At 46.8% G+C, this 16,773-nt stretch overlaps 1 protein-coding gene across 9 annotated transcripts in view; it reads right to left on the bottom strand.

The window, feature by feature from the left end:
* The window catches only part of ITPRID2 (ITPR interacting domain containing 2), a 90,650-nt gene that overhangs the window by 49,337 nt on the left and 24,540 nt on the right, over positions 1 to 16,773 (bottom strand). For 5 of the 9 annotated variants that reach the window (XR_012765021.1, XM_075430373.1, XM_075430381.1 and 2 more), the window contains 2 exons: positions 15,058 to 15,125; positions 1,101 to 1,235 (listed from right to left, as the gene is read on the bottom strand). The exons of 1 other annotated variant lie outside the window; for it this stretch is intronic. The gene's annotated coding sequence lies outside the window, so the exon portion shown is untranslated. The remainder of the gene's footprint in view (positions 1 to 1,100; positions 1,236 to 15,057; positions 15,126 to 16,773) is intronic. 3 more of the 9 variants (XM_075430376.1, XM_075430379.1, XM_075430375.1) reach the window with 2 other exon arrangements.

The following is a 16,773-nucleotide window of genomic DNA, read 5'->3' as shown; positions in this document are numbered from 1 at the left end:
CCTGATGAGTCACTATGCTATTTCAACACTTTTCCACAGACATTTAATGGTCAGACATTATCATGCTAAAGAGGATTTTCCAGTCTAACAACTCCATCTTGTCGTACATATTTTTAAATGTTTATAAATGGATACTCCAATGTTTGGAGTACAGGATATTTCTCTAGCTGACTAGTCAGAAGCTGGTCTGATCCAGTAGCAACCAACAGCCATTCCTGGCCTGCAATTCTTCGGCGACTTATGTGAATTCATTTCATGTGGTCAACAGAAGTAACTCCCACCAGGCAGAAGGCCAAGTCGCAAAAACGTCACGTCTTGTACTAATCGGGTACCTCACTGCTGTCTACAGTCCAGGCTGGCAAACCCTTTGTGCACAGAAGTCTCATTAACTTTAAACTTAGCTCCTTCAAGAGCATAGCAAGGACTGGTAGTGGTAAACATGATGCCAAAAATAAATGGGAACAGAACCTGTGCTGCCCACAGAAATTATTCCATTACATGGATGTTCAAACCTGCTGGTGCTCAATTATCAGAGGGCTTTATCTACTTAGTTCCCTTTAGATGCTACACTGATACTGTCTTTGGGAGCATTAATTAATTCAAACTCACGTGGTTCCAAGACCTGAACTCTGCCAGCAATTTTTCCCATCCATTTAATAGATTAAAATACTAACTGGAAGTCCAAGTGCCGTGTCCAAAAGAATAAACTCATCTTTTTAAAATTAGTTGTCAACCAGAGGACAACTTTACTTCTTTGCTGTACACTGGGAAGAGTCGATGACTGCACGTTCCCTGCGAGGCTGGTTTAACCCCGAGAGCTCGCTCTTTCCCCAGTTCCTGTTTCCCGGTTCCCCGTAGTTAGCCAACGGCCTCGTACCTACTCTAGTACCTGCACCTCTCCCCAGGTACACAATCGCTTAGTACCAGAACGGTTCAATTACCATGGGGAGAAAATCAAGGCCAGTAGATATGGAAGGTTAGAAGGGCCTTGCTAAAGATAAGGACTCTGCCTTTTGTGTAAATTTGTTAGGGGTTAGTTTGATTAGGACAGATACTGCAGAACTCAACACCTAGAGAAAAAGAATGTGACATAATTTTACCAAGGCTTCTGTCATTGCTGTTGGAGCGGGATGCACTGGACTGTGATGGTGTATTTGGTGCAGGTCGCTCTTTTCAACAGGCTGCTGGCCTCATCGTGGGAAGGGATGGGTCAGTGTGTCTTGAATCGTGGCTTCCTGACAACAGCAAGAATTCAGCTTTCAAACACTGCTCGTATATTAGCTAGGCTTTATTAGCATTAGAAAACTAGAATTATGTTTAAAAAATGTATTATTAATGTTTAAAACTATTTTGACCCTTCCATAGAATAGACTATTTCAGTTGGAAGGAACCTACAACAATCATCTAGTCCAGCTGCCAGACCACCTCAGGGATGACCAAAAGTTAAAGCATGTTGTTAAGGGCATTGTCCAAACGCCCCTTGAACACTGACAGGCTTGGGGCATCAACTGCCTCTCTAGGAACATGTTCCAGTGTTTGACCAACCTCTCAGTAAAGAAATGCTTCCTAATGCCCAGTCTAAACCTCCTCTGGCACAGCTTTGAGCCATTGCCATGCATCCTGTACTGGACACCAGGGAGAATTGCTCAGCACCTCCCTCTCCAGGTCCCCTCCTCAGGAAGCTGTAGAGAGCAATGAGGTCACCCCTCAGCCTAGTTTTCTCCGCACTAGACAAGCCCAAAGTCCTCAGCCGCTCCTCACAGGACATTCCTTCCAGCCCTTTCACCAGCTTTGTTGCCTTCACATTCTTCTTAAATTGTGGGGCCCAGAACTGCACGCTGTACTCAAGCAGAGGCCACACCAACACTAAATACAGTGGGATGATTACCTCTGTTGACCAGCTGGTTGTGCTGGGCTTGATGCACCCTGGAATGTGGCTTGTACTCTGGGCTGGCAGGGCACGCTGCTGGCTCGTTATAGAGCTGCTGCTGACCAGCACCCCCAATGCCTTTCTACTGGTCTGCTCTCCAGCCACTCCTCTCCCAAATTATACTTGTGCCCAGCGTTACTCCATCCTAAGTGCAGAATCCAGCATTTTGACTGGCTAAATCTAGATCCTTCTGCAAGGCCTCTTGTCCCTCAAAAGAATCAACAGCACCTCCCACTTTGGTATCATCAGCAAACTTGCTAATGGTGCATTCAGCTCCTGCATCCAGATCGTTGATAAATATATTGAGCAGAACTGGCCCTAGAATTCAGCCCTGGAGAACACCACTGGTGATCCATCACCAGCCAGATGTAGCCCCATCCGCTATAACCCTTTGAGCCCCGCTGTTCAGCATGGATGGAGGCAGTTGTTCTGTACTTAGAAACGTGCCATTTGTGGCCTTCTCTTCCTCTGTCCCATACTCCGGTGGCTGTAGGGACCAGAGATGTTATACATTAATCTCTAACATGTATTGACTGCCACTGCTGTCGTGCTGACAGCTGTCACTCCTGTGAGCTCACCTGTGCCCACTCTGCAGTGTGCATGCCCCTTTCGGGGAGCTCTGGACTTGCTCAAAGCTTGAGGAGGGCTGTGCATCCTCCTGTCTCCTTACAGGAAAACGGTTCTTTTCTCTCCTTGAAATACACTGGGGCACAGCAAAGTGCTATGTGTGCAACAAGTTTAGGTCTGGGTGTCCGCTGAAGGGAGTGCAGGAGGCTGTGCTGGGGTGTGAGTCAGGATATTCTTCCCTAGAAGCGGAAGGAGGAGGCTCTGGAGCCCACCACAGCACTCTGCGCTGCAGCCTCCATGAAGGGCTGAAGTTTCCGAGGGATAGGGACTGCCCCCAGAGCAGTCAGAGGAAGGTAAGAAAAGCTGATGAACGATGAGGGAGAACCCCTTCCTCTACCTACTGTCCCTGGAAGGCCCCCGACACCATCCAGATGGTCTGGCAATAACATGGTACTTTGTAACACTGTGATAACTATTTTGATAGCAATATTGAAACATTTGGATGGTGTTGCTTGTCTCTGAAATATACCTAATGCAATCAAAGATGCAGAGAAATGCCAGAGTGGCCTGACATTTGAAGTCACATCAGTACCCCTTTAGAGAACAGTGTGTAAAGATCTGGACATTTTTCCCCTCAGTCACTAGAGAAAGCATGTTAACGGTGCACTGCCACAGCCAACGTCACATGTTAAAGTTGAGTTCTCCAGAACAACAGGTTGGGATCTCTTGAATCCAGAAGATTTAGTTTCACAAGGTAGATTTGGTGAGAGTGCCATGCTTACCGTGCAGGAAAACTGATCATTTTAATAACCATTACTGGGCATCTCAAAATCTACCCTTCACAGAAAGCAATGGCATCTGTAATGAGAGCGAGCTCCAGCACCTCAGTCTCACTTCCAGCTTCATCACCCATCCTTTCTGAGGTACTTTTTTCAGTGGAAGTGTGCACTCGTGCACACAGGAGAAGATCACTCAGAAAGTTTTATCTGTGACACGTGGAGGTGATTCAGCTCATGAAGTCAGCAGAGCACCACAGGAAGCGTGGCTCCTTGCTCAGAGGTGGTCTTGCTTTTATGCAGACAAATCGTGAAGGAAGGAAGACTCTCCCAGTATTTTCAGTTATGGCATTCTTTGTTTTAATGAGTACATGTGAAGGAATAATGATACTGGCACTACTGAGCACACCATGGTCTAGAAGCTTTTTATTTGCCAGTTATTGTTTGTACTATAAACGCTAAAGTGAAATGACGCAAGTGCCCTTTTCGTTGTCATATTGTTTGCTTTAGCTTTTGTTGGATCCAAGCCAATGCTACCTTTACGTAGGCTCCTGTATAATTAAGATAGTGTGCACAGCCTCTGAAAGGAAATCATTATGAGACTCTTGTGGAGAATGTGTCTGTGCCTTTTAAGTGCCTATAGCTCACACTTCATCGATTAACTTCTTGATAGTCCAGGCGTACTTCAAATATTAATCCCGTGTTAAGCTTCCAAAGCAGCTTTCAGCTGAAAAAGTTCAAGCTACTTTGTAGGGTATAATTTGTTACAAACATGAATTTCTTGTTATTCCTAATTATAAGATGTTCCTTTCTCAGGAAAAAAAAGAAAATCCTTTTTTTTTTTCTCCACAGAAACACCTTGGAATTGTTTAAAAAGTTATAAAAAGTATAACAAAATGAAAAAGCAGCTCTCCAAACTCTTTTGGAGTAGAAACATTAGATCAAGAAATCAGAAGAAACAAATATAAATGCTTCTGGGGATGAAACCTGGTGGTTTAACAACTGAATGAAGAGGATAAAGGAATATACATTTTTACAGTTTATTTGGTCACCTGTAGTTGCAAACACAAAGCAACTTCCCACTGCCTATAAATCACATTTTGTTGCCACAAACTCTCTGTATCTTCTGTGCGAGTTCCCAGGTAGGTGTGGTGCGTCCCAATAGCAGATTAGCACCACTGGGGAGTTTCCCAGCTGCTGCGCAGTGTTATACCCCGTCCTCCCTACCCCCACGAGAGCTCCTAAGGTGCTTCTGCATCAAAACAGCCCTATCTGCTAGGCTACACCTCGCCGTGGAGGATAGTCCTCTCTTCTAGGATTTAATGGGCCAGTCGAGAAAACACCATGAAATTAAACCACATCCATGATACAAGAGAGGGAAAAACTCTGCTACTGCTGTGCTCACCTGCCTTTATTGGGAGTGCAAGCTGAGGATTGATTTCTCTCATCTTTAAAACCTATCCAGAAGTTTAGTAGACTGCAGGGGAGATATGACATCTAAAACTGGTTACTTCAGTAAAATAAATAAACAAAATCACAATATACAATTACTGTACGCGTATTTGTAGGTGATCAATGCACAATAGTAAAAAGTGGTTGCTGAGTAGGCATTCTTAAATTCTTAAATTTGCGACGAAAGACTAAACAGTAAATGTATTAAACCAGGAACTGCTTGACCCGACATGCTTCAGCTAAAATTTTGTCAAAGTAATTATAAAGCCTGATTAAACAAGGCTTCATTCCCACATGCAACTCCACCTTACTGCCTTGGCAAAGCCATCAGCCGGTAACACCCTTCTGCTGGCTTTCACAAAGCACATTAGCAATTAATAAAAGCAGAGTGGAGGAGTTTGTGTTTGTTTCCAACACACTGATGGTGTTTAGGGAATCGACGCTCTCTGACAAAGGGAGCTGGCTCCAAAAACCCACTTTGAATCGGCTCCTGTTTTCTGCCTGACTTCAAAGGCAGCAGGGTCAGTCCAGTGCTGGGGACCTGTGCTAGTCACAGCCACAGTGCCAGAGCCCGAACCACCCTCCTCATCCTCTCCTGCCAGGTGAGAGCCGATTTACTTCACAAAAGGTCCTAGCGCTGGCAGCAGCAAATTGCTGATAAAATATTCCCATTTCAGAAGCCCATTAGAAAAGGAAATAAACTGCTCTAAATACAGATGACTGTTTTCCACAAAGTCCAATCTGAAGCCACTTACATATCTTTTGTGCATTAATGTGTATCCTAAGATATTGTTTCTTGAAAACCGAATCTTTGGCAGCCGCTGCCCTACGAACACATCCAATTACCAAGCTTACTGCTTGCTGCAAAATTAAATACTTCGCTTTCAACAGTGTGGGCTTCCAGCTGAGCTCCTATTCACCCTCAAGTAGACTGTATGAGGTTTAAAAAACTATGATTAAGACAATTGAAATAAAGGAGTTAAAATGCCATCCAAATAGGCTGCATCTGTACTATTAAGGACCATCTGAACAATCTAACTTCAATTGTATTCCAACCTCTCACCCACTTTTGGAAAACAGCAAATGTTTCTTCCACCCCCATCCTTTGCAAACTTTCCATTCTTCTTCTATTTAAATGAAGAAAGAAGAATGCACAACATTTTTTCAGACCAGTCACAATATCCCAGCCTCAGGAATTTGTCCTCATATAAAGCTATCACGGCTGTAGTGCAGTACCCAAGTATTTTTTACCCTTTACTGACACATAGGAAATGGATTAGAGAAGGGAGGTGGATGACAACACAGCCCTCTACTAAACTTCACAAAAATGAGATACTATCAAATGTTTTTTGCAAGAATATATTAAATGCCGCTAAATTCCTGACTCTACTACACTTCCTTGACTCCAAGAGTTTGCTGTATGTACGAGATTTTAAGCAATTCGGCATTCCTAAACATCTGACTCCGAAGAAAGCATTCTACACTGGGCACTGCAGGGACTGTCCCTACCAGTTTCCAAGGGACATTATGCATACCAGTGGTCCAGAAAGATTTTGGCAAGGGGTGCTTGTCCTTGGGCACAGGTAAGCTTTGCTCTTACAATGAGCAGGGGCAAAAAGACATCTCAGAGCTCTGGGCTCACTCCTCACAGCACAATAAGGTAAGGCAGCTTCAGAGGAAACCCACTGAAGTCGTTTAGATTAGCCCATGACCCGGAGCTTACAGAAAACCCCACAGGAACCCTGGTGAAGGTGTGGTGTCTTTAATGAATAAATATTTGTACTGTCTGCTGACAATAGATAACAAAACCTTATAAGGTTCGAATAATATTTCGGTGAAGCTACTGAAGGTGAAGGGTTCTGGAGCAGAGGCTCGCGCCGAGGGACCCTTTCTCCGGTGGCAAAACCGCAGCGGCGAGGCGGCAAAAAGCGCCGAGAGAGAGAGAGAGGAGACCCCAGCCCCCCCCCTCAGCGGGAAAGCGGGAAGTGCCAACGAGCAGCAGCTCTGACTCAGCGGGGGCGGAGTCGACTGTGACAGCGGCCAAACCCCCTCAGGGATAAGAGCAGCTCCCAGGGAGCGCGAGCGAGCAGAGCCGGCAAACAGAGGCGGCGCAGCAGCCCGCGCAGCAGTTGGCGCGGGCAGGGCGAGCGGGGAAGGCGACTGGCAGGGTACAGCCGCCCCTTCTGGCAACTCAAGTAGTGGGCATCGCTCTTCCAGGAGATATTCTAGCCATGGTTACCACCCGTGGTAAAGGTGTTGCTCGAAGGAGTGTGGGGACCCAGACGGAGGCCCCACGCAAGAACGCGGGTGTCCAGGTCTCTGGCTGCAGGGAGTGCCTGAGCCTGGCGCTCGTACCGGAGGACAGCAGAGACAACGGCTGTGTTCGGTGCGAGCAGGTGAATGACCTGCTCAGCCTGGTGGCAGAACTGAAGGAGGAAGTGGAGAGGCTGAGGAGCATCCGGGAGTGTGAGAGGGAGATCGACTGGTGGAGCCGCACCCTGCCCTCCCTGAGGCAGCGGCAGCAGGAGGCGGCTCCACAGAAAGCAGAGAACCCCCAACCCTCTTGCCACCGAGCAGAAAGAGGGGGCCTAGGAGATGGGGGGGACTGGAAACGGGTCCCTGCTCGGGGTGGCAAGCGAATTTCCCCCCGGCCTCCCTCACCTGCCCAGTTGCCCTTAAGCAACAGGTATGGGGCTCTGGAACGTGAGGGACCGGCCACAGAGGATGTGGGTGAAGGTGAGGCTCCATCCAGGGGGTTGCCTAGAACGAGTCAGACAGCCCCACGTATTACAACTGCCTCAACTAAGAAAAAAAGGAGGGTAATTGTCATAGGTGATTCTCTTCTGAGGGGAACAGAGGGCCCGATCTGCCGACCGGACCCATCCCACAGGGAAGTCTGCTGCCTCCCTGGGGCCCGGGTTAGGGATGTTGCGAAGAAACTCCCTGGTCTGGTGCGGCCTTCTGATTACTACCCCCTCTTGGTAATGCAGGTTGGCGGGGACAAGGTAGCAGAAAGAAGTCCCAAGGCCATCAAAAGGGACTTCAGGGCACTGGGGCGACTGGTTGAGGGATCAGGGGCGCAGGTGGTGTTTTCCTCCATCCCATCAGTGGCAGGGGACAGCACTGAAAGGGGCAGGAAAACTCACCTGGTTAACAGGTGGCTCAGGGACTGGTGCCATCGGTCGAATTTTGGCTTCTTTGATCATGGGGAGGTGTACACAGCACCGGGCCTGCTGGCAACAAGTGGAGCTCAGCTATCACAAAGGGGGAAAAGAATTCTTGGCCACGAGCTGGCGGGGCTCATTGAGAGGGCTTTAAACTAGGTTCGAAGGGGGAAGGGGATATTGCCCAGCTCACTAGGGATGAGCCTAGGCTTGGAGTGCCAAGGCCAGGGGTGAGATTGACAGCCCAGCTCAAGTGTGTTTACACCAATGCACGTAGTATGGGCAATAAACAGGAGGAGCTGGAAGCCATTATACAGCAGGACGGCTACGACTTGGTCGCCATCACAGAAACGTGGTGGGACAACTCGCATGACTGGCATGCTGTCATAGATGGCTACAGACTCTTTAGGAAAGACAGACCAACAAGGAGAGGTGGGGGAGTTGCTCTATATGTGAGGGAGCAACTGGAATGCATTGAGCTTGGCCCGGGGGCAAGTGAAGAAGGAGTTGAAAGCTTGTGGGTTAGAATTAAGGGACAGGCTCACACGGGTGACATTACGGTGGGTGTATACTACAGGCCACCTGACCAGGAGGAGGAGGTTGATGAGGCCTTCTACAGGAAGCTGCAAGCAGCCTCACAGTCACAGGCCCTGGTTCTCATGGGGGACTTCAACCACCCTGACATCAGCTGGGAAGACCATACAGCTAGGCAGGCGCAATCCAGGAGGTTCCTACAGAGCATCGATGATAACTTTCTGATGCAAGTGGTGGAGGAACCAACAAGGAAAGGCGCGCTGCTGGACCTCGTGTTAACAAACAAGGAGGGACTGGTGGAGGACGTGAAGGTTGGAGGTAGACTCGGCTGCAGTGACCATGAAATGGTCGAGTTCAGGATCCTGCGTGGAGGAAGCAGGGCGATAAGCAGGATCAAAACCCTGGACCTCAGGAGGGCTGACTTTGCCCTCTTCAAGGAGCTACTGGGAGGAATCCCGTGGGCCAGGGCTCTCGAAGGCAGGGGGGTCCATGAGTGCTGGTCGCTTTTTAAACAACACTTCTTCCATGCACAGGAGCAATGCATCCCCCTGAGAAAGAAATTTAGCAAAGGAGGCAGGAGACCTGCATGGTTAAACAAGGAGCTTCTAGCGGAGATCAGGCAGAAGAGAAAGGTGCATGGAATGTGGAAAGAGGGACAGGCCACTTGGGAAGAGTACAGAAACGTAGTGAGAGCATGCAGGGATGCGACGAGGAAGGCCAAGGCTCACCTGGAATTGAAGCTGGCAAGGGATGTCAAAAACAACAAGAAGGGCTTCTTCAACTACATCAGCAGCAAAAGGAAGGCTAGGGACAATGTGGGGCCGCTGCTGAATGAGGCGGGTGTCCTGGTGACGGAGGATGCGGAGAAGGCAGAGCTAATGAGTGCCTTCTTTGCTTCAGTCTTCAGTGCTAAGACTGGCCCTCAGGAATCCCAGGCCCCGGAGGTAAGAGAAGAAGCCTACAAAGAGGACGACTTTCCCTTGGTCGAGGAGGACTGTGTGAGGGATCGCTTAAGCGATCTGGATGTCCACAAATCCATGGGCCCCAATGGAATGCACCCACGAGTGCTGAGGGAGCTGGCGGATGTCATTGCTGAGCCACTCTCCATCATCTTTGAGAGGTCCTGGAGGACAGGAGAGGTGCCCGAGGACTGGAGAAAGGCCAATGTCACTCCAATCTTCAAAAAGGGCAAGAAGGAGGACCCAGGGAACTACAGGCCAGTCAGCCTCACCTCCATCCCGGGAAAGGTGATGGAGCAGCTTATCCTGGAGGCCATCATGAAGCAAGTGGAAGAAAAGAAGGTTATCAGGAGTAGTCAGCATGGATTCACCAAGGGGAAATCATGCCTGACCAATCTGATAGCTTTCTACGATGACATGACTGGCTGGGTAGACGAAGGGAGAGCCGTGGATGTTATCTACCTTGACTTCAGCAAGGCTTTCGACACAGTCTCCCATGATGTCCTCCTAGGGAAGCTGAGGAAGTGTGGGCTGGATGAGTGGTCGGTGAAGTGGATAGAGAACTGGCTGAATGGCAGAACTCAGAGGGTTGTCATCAGCGGCGCTGAGTCTAGTTGGAGGCTGGTGACAAGTGGTGTCCCTCAGGGGTAGTACTGGGCCCAGTCTTGTTTAACTTCTTCATCAACGACCTGGATGAAGAGTTAGAATGTACCCTCAGCAAGTTTGCTGACGACACCAAACTGGGAGGTGTGGTGGATACACCAGAAGGCTGTGCTGCCATTCAGCGTGACCTGGATAGGCTGGAAAGCTGGGCAGAGAGGAACCTGATAAGGTTCAACAAGGGCAAGTGCAGGGTCCTGCACCTGGGGAGGAACAACCTCATGCACCAGTACAGGCTTGGGGTGGACCTGCTGGAGAGCAGCTCTGCGGAGAGGGACCTGGGTGTCCTGGTGGACGACAGGTTAACCATGAGCCAGCAGTGTGCCCTGGCTGCCAAGAAAGCCAATGGGATCCTGGGGTGCATCAAGAAGAGTGTGGCCAGCAGGACGAGGGAAGTTCTCCTTCCCCTCTACACTGCCCTGGTGAGGCCTCATCTGGAGTACTGTGTCCAGTTCTGGGCTCCCCAGTTCAAGAAGGATGAAGAGCTACTGGAGAGAGTCCAGCGGAGGGCTACAAGGATGGTGAGGGGACTGGAGCATCTCCCCTATGAGGAGAGGTTGAGGGAACTGGGCTTGTTCAGCCTGAAGAAGAGAAGGCTGCGAGGGGACCTTATAAATGCCTACAAATATCTGAAGGGTGGGTATCAGGAGGATGGGGCCAAGCTCTTTTCAGTGGTGCCTAGTGACAGGACAAGGGGCAATGGGCACAAACTGAGGCACAGGAAGTTCCATCTGAACATGAGGAAGAACTTCTTCCCTCTGAGGGTGACGGAGCACTGGAACAGGCTGCCCAGGAAGGTAGTGGAGTCTCCTTCTCTGGAGATATTCAAGACCCGCCTGGACGAGATCCTGTGCAGCCTACTGTAGGTGACCCTGCTTCGGCAGGGGGGTTGGACTAGATGACCCACAGAGGTCCCTTCCAACCCCTACTATTCTGTGATTCTGTGATTCTGTGATAAGAAGTGCAAACATCATGAAAATGGTGAACTGCTACTGGAGCGGCGGTGCTGTTCCTGAGTAGAAGTGGCAAGGTGCTGTACCGAAGAGCGCTTCATTAGGGGTGGGTGTAGCAGATATATAATGTACCAAGTGACTTGATTTCTGCCATTGCTTTTCTCTAAGAAACATGAGAATTAAAGCAATTAAAAGTCAAATCTAAGGACTTTCTTCCAGATCTGCTGAATAAATGCAATGGGCCAAATTCCTGCAGATGCATTTGCTCCCCAGAGAACCGCATGCGTGCTTGCTTCTGCTGAATTTTAAGCTATTCGGTGAGGATTGCCCAACCTGTCAGCGTATAGATTCAGAATCTATTATCCAGTAAAGCATTTCTCCAAGAGGAAGAAGGAAATTCAGCAACCTAAGTCCCTTTAAGAATGATGCAGTGTCCACCCCCTCAAAGATGCACTGGATCTGGGCAGCAATCTAGCAAATCTCCCAGGCTCTACACAAGTTTCATAAATCAGTGCCCCCATCTCAATTTTTACCCGTGGCACTGTGGCTGGGACAGGGGTGCTGACACTGGCCACCTCCCATTGTCACGAAGCTGTCCCAGGTGTCAGCAAACCCGGGTTTCTGACCAGAAACACTCAGGGCTTTGAAGGGAGAAATAAATTGGTTTTTAATACCTGAAAAGTTTTGCCAGAAGAAGAGGAGAATGATGTTCAGGACTCAACAATTTGTTTTGTTTTATCACAAGCCAAAATACCGTCATCAACCAGTACCATTTGAGAAAAATGTTAACTTTCAGTTTTCCCTAATTACCTATTTGCATGATTGTGTCATTGGTAAAGCTTCAGTGGTAGACTGCTGAAGCTGTGAAGTCAGATGCACACTCATTATCAAAGATGTTTCACTTAGCTCCTTATTCTCATGTTAGTAAAAAAGTGAAAATATATAGAAGTTATTAATTCAAAAGTATTGCTCGTTTTAAAGCATTATGAGGTAGTTCTAGTCACGTAGTTTTACAATACTAAGTAGAAATCAACTGATCAGCATCTTCTTAGTAACTTTGGAGAATCAAGGTACATAAGATGTTGGCATAAGTTTTCTTCCCAGGTGGAAGACGCTTTCTGACTCATGGACTGACAGCACAGCTGCTTCTTGTCCTGTGCTGTGACCTGCCTGGGATATGAAGTAGCTGTTGGAGCAGCAGACACAGCTGCATTAGGTCTGAATGCTCCCACCATGAACTCGAAAGCTATCTGACAGTCATGCAGTAGAAAAAGCACAGAACAAAAATCTTTGGCACAGGGCAAGTCAGTCAGCCCACATACCAGAAAGCAGGTTGGACGCCACTCCTGACAGTGTGTGAAAACATCTGCAAACAGAGATGTTCCTGTATCTCCAACTGCTTCTGCAGCAGCTCTTTGGAAATTAGTGAAAAAAAAAAAAAAAAAAAAGTTTGGCATTTGGAGGCCAAATGCACACAGCTGAGAGTGCGGGGTGTCTGTGAATATCAGCTGGAGGTCACATCCAGGAGTCACTAAATTGCAGCTGTCATGAGCAAACCTCCACAGTCCTTTGTGACCCTACGAGGAGAGGCTGAAGAGCTGCCCTGCCAAGTGGGAGAGTTGCATTCACCTTCTTTCACATTTTATTAACACAGCCCAAATCTTTTCCTTTGGTTTGGTGACAGGACAGCAAAGTCCTATTCCCCATAGTGAGGAAGGACACTAGAATATTCTTTATTTTATGCTTGGACTTCGTTTCCCAGCAGAACAGTTTTGGGGGAAATAAACCCCCAACAATCAAACCTGAATAACATTTGTTTTTAAAGTTCAGACCTCTGAGTACACCTAGTTCCTGTATTTGCAATGGTGATACTTCCTAAAGGGCTTCTTAATATAGAGGACGCACCATCCACTGATCACGAGATCACGGCATCCTGCCTGGCAGGCAGATGAAAACCTCTTGTTTTATAACTGAAGAAGTGGTGAAATGTCCCCAGGAACTTAAGAGCACCAAACTAGAGTTCTGAGCTTAGTCCGCCTATTGTGCTGCTCTAATACTTCTGCAAGTCCCTCTGGCCCAGACAAATCCCGAAATAGCTCTTGCTGAGTGCAGCGACTGCTGATGCTGCTAAGCACAAGGACAGCACGCTTGGTGGCTGCCCAAAACAAGATCATAGCACATCAAAAAATGTGGCTAAGAGGAAGGAAGCAGAGGACGTTCTCCAGTATTGCTCTGGAAAAAGAGTCTTAAAGCTGCCAGTGCTGTTTGGGCTCCATCAATCCCTATCACCACCATGGGTTTATCTTATACAAAAATACCCTAAAGAGCAAAACAACCCTCCTCCCTTTGATTGTTTACCCAGATGAAATGTTACATAGCAAAAAAAAAAATTAAGTATGCTGTGGTAATGGCAACATTGTCACAAAATCAGAAAAAGACGGGATGGTATTAAAAGGAAAGTTCCAGCCCTTTTTTTGCCTCCAGAAGGAAAGAGTGATAGAAACAGATTTTAATTATTAACTCGGGTTAGCTATCACAGTACCTGAGAAACTACCATATGGAACATATTCCAGTACACTTTCTACTCTTACTAGCCTCAAGCCTTCCAAGAAACAAATTTGTGTTACATAAACAGATATCAAAGTGGCCTTGCTTTCCCTTCCCCTAGAGCTACAAATACATCAGCTATGCAAAGGCCATTAATGTACAGTTAAAGTGTCTAGTAAAATTTTAGTGAAACATACTGTGGTTACTTGAAGTCAGCATTTGGATGGAATAAGATTTAAAGCAGTGGGAGACTTGAAGGAGAAATTCCAGCTATGTTACCCTCCCACTTTAATTTCTTCTCAATAAAGTCCTGCTGTGATCGTGGCTGAGCTTTAGACCAGAGTGTGAAGGATGCAAGGAGTGAAGAACTGTGCTATTCAGCCTTTTAATTACTTAACTCAGCTATCCCTAAAAAGATGACTCTAGTAATGTCTATGCCATTTTTTCACAGCTGTCTCCTTTATATTTTGCACACATGGAAGAAGAAAGAAAAATCAGCACCAATGGAAGCCACATGAACATCAGCAGCACTACCTTACAGCCTCTATGAGTCCCCATCAAGTTTCCATCACTGTTTTTCACATAGATTATTTGTTCTGGAGACACAATTTTTGGTGCTTGCAGACTTGTTTTTCCCTTCCCCAGAGACATTATAAATAATGGCACGTATTTATGTGAAAGCAGCAGGATACTAGAAACTCTTTTCCTGTTTCTGCAAAAAGCAGTGTGCATGGGCAAATCCAGGGAGGGTTTCCAGAACTACTTGTGCAAGCTGGAAGATCAGTGTCCTCTCTGATTTTGAAAGAGAGATGGGTTAGAGGGAAAAAGTAGTGAGAGCACAAGTGAAATGATCTTTCAGGCTGCAGTCCTGCTTCAGGAGGTCTGGTTTCAACTCTTCTTCCATATTGTTTCAGTAAAACAAGTGAGGTGGTACCCCAGGCACAGAAGGTGCAGATATATAGTCCCATGCACAGTTTTAGTTAATAGAAGTACATGGTGGATGCCAGTGCGTCCAAACTCCAGCTGCTGCGCTCTGAGCTAGTGAACGTGCAAAGTGCCATAGGGAAGAGGGTGGCTCTCTGCGATTATAGAGCTAACAGATGCAAGAGCTCGTTGTTTCTTCAACCTCTTTTTGCTCACAAGAGGACAATATTCCTCACTATTTTTCTCTGCAAAGCAAGTAAGGACATTTCTGAAAAGGGCAGCTAAAATGGATGTCACAGAATATTCATCCAACGTCATGATGAGATTGACTCTAAGAAAGGCATGGTGTATACCAAACGCATTCTGTGCGAGGCCAGCGTTAGCCGTAAAATGGTGGAACACAGGGAATTCATTGACAGGCTCAGTGTCCCACATTGTTTCTGAATAATCACCATCTGAGGAAAAGCTAAGACACAAAATAGCAACAGTCCTCAAAGATTCACACACACTTACACATGAAAACACTATTGCAAAGAAATCTTGAAGAGGACAGCACCAGCCTGGCTTTTGTTTTCTCCAGAGAGCTCTTACCTCTTCATAAACCAGGCTGTTCTCAGGACTTTCTGCCCCCTCCAAGAAAGTATCTGAACCAGTTCAACCTAGGGTGGAAGAATGGAAATAAGGGGGAAAAAAAATCCCTTGTCATTTGAAGTTTGAGTAAGTATGAGCATAGTTTCTGCTATTTTATTTCTCTCGGATTTGGCTCTGTTGGATGGGTGGCTTTAACAGCTGCCTATTTGCACGCAGTTGTGCAACCTCTTTTTACAGCTGGTTAATTTAGACTGGAGACTGCAGCATGTGGTTCTTTTCAGACATAACTAAACTTAAAATAACAAAACCCGAAAATTCCTTCTTAAGAAGCTCAAGGTCATTTGTTTAAAGCTTGAAAAGGATCAGGATCCTGTAATTCCAGGCATTGTTACGAAACGGGTGAAAAGTTTCCTTCATATTACCTTGCTGGTGTGCTCTACAGCTGTATCCCACTGCAGATCCACCACCACAATTAGCTTGCTCTGGGTGTACTGACCGCAGGGAAAACTTTTGCCACATACATATTACAGCCGCATGTAACACATCTTGGAGGAGGGGTGACTGCATGGAAAGTAGTAACTGAAACATGGGGGTCTTCAAAACACAGATTAAACCACCAAACAAGCAAACAGCGGGATATCTTTCATAGTTTCATCGCCTGGTACTTTCACAATTTACTGATGTGTTAAAACTTGAAGAAAATGTAATTTGACTTGTCTTAAGCACCGTAAAGGAAACAGGGAGAGGACAGTAGTAAAAAAGTTTTCTCAGCAGATCAAAATGCAAAAGCTCTTCCCCTGAAGGGCTTTGCCCTAGCTGCAGGATAAGAACAACTGCACACGTGATGCACGGGAGCCAGCAGTGGATGGTTAGAGTGGAGTGCCAGCCAGAGAGAGAAAGCAACAGGGACAGAAGGGATACGTGCAGGGGTGGTAGGACAGAGGCAAGTTTTCTGACGTAACAAAGTGCAACTCCATACTATGTAGCCGATAGAAACAGGACAGATCTTCAAGATGCTTTGATCTGATAAACAGTTCTTTGCTAAACAAGCTACATTTTTGGGTACTCACAGCAAGTGTGGAGAGACGCTAAGAGAAAGAGGGACAGGAACATACTAAGTACTGCTCCCTTGTCTGGGAGATTAACCTCAGCTTCAAGATAGTGAGTGACAGAGTAAGAACAAGCACGTCTGAGAAGTCTCAGAAGCAAACCATGAAAAGGCATTTGCTTCGACTTACTGTTTCCCTTTAATGGCTGTAGCTGAATGTATTATTTCCAATCAGTCTCTCATGCGATTTTTACCCCCATGTATGGACATTACATCTCTTTTCTTCAACCCAGGCCTTTGGAGTTTTTCCCAGCATTGTGAAGGAGCAGAGAATACTAAATTTTTTATATTTGGCTACTGTAGATTCAAGTCAAATACTTCCGATTCTCAAGAACAGATACTTTGAACCCAGACCCACAGCAGGCTGCTTAAAAATTACTTTGATTAGATGGAAAGCTAACAAGCACTATTACCAATACACAAAGGGCATATTTCTCTCTTCGCCTGTTCTTACTACCAGATTGTCCAAGGTACAAAAAACATGACAATTTAACCCTGTAGTTTACCCAGAATATGAAAAATATTTGCTTTTTCAAGAGTGAACTCGTGGTCTGATGGTACAGAGAAGGGAAGGGAATTTCAGCCGAGTTGTCCAGTAGCTTCTAATT

This window comes from Opisthocomus hoazin, chromosome 9 (assembly GCF_030867145.1).
Source record: "Opisthocomus hoazin isolate bOpiHoa1 chromosome 9, bOpiHoa1.hap1, whole genome shotgun sequence".
Taxonomy (NCBI): Eukaryota; Metazoa; Chordata; class Aves; order Opisthocomiformes; family Opisthocomidae; genus Opisthocomus; species Opisthocomus hoazin.
This window is presented reverse-complemented; position numbering and strand designations above follow the sequence as displayed.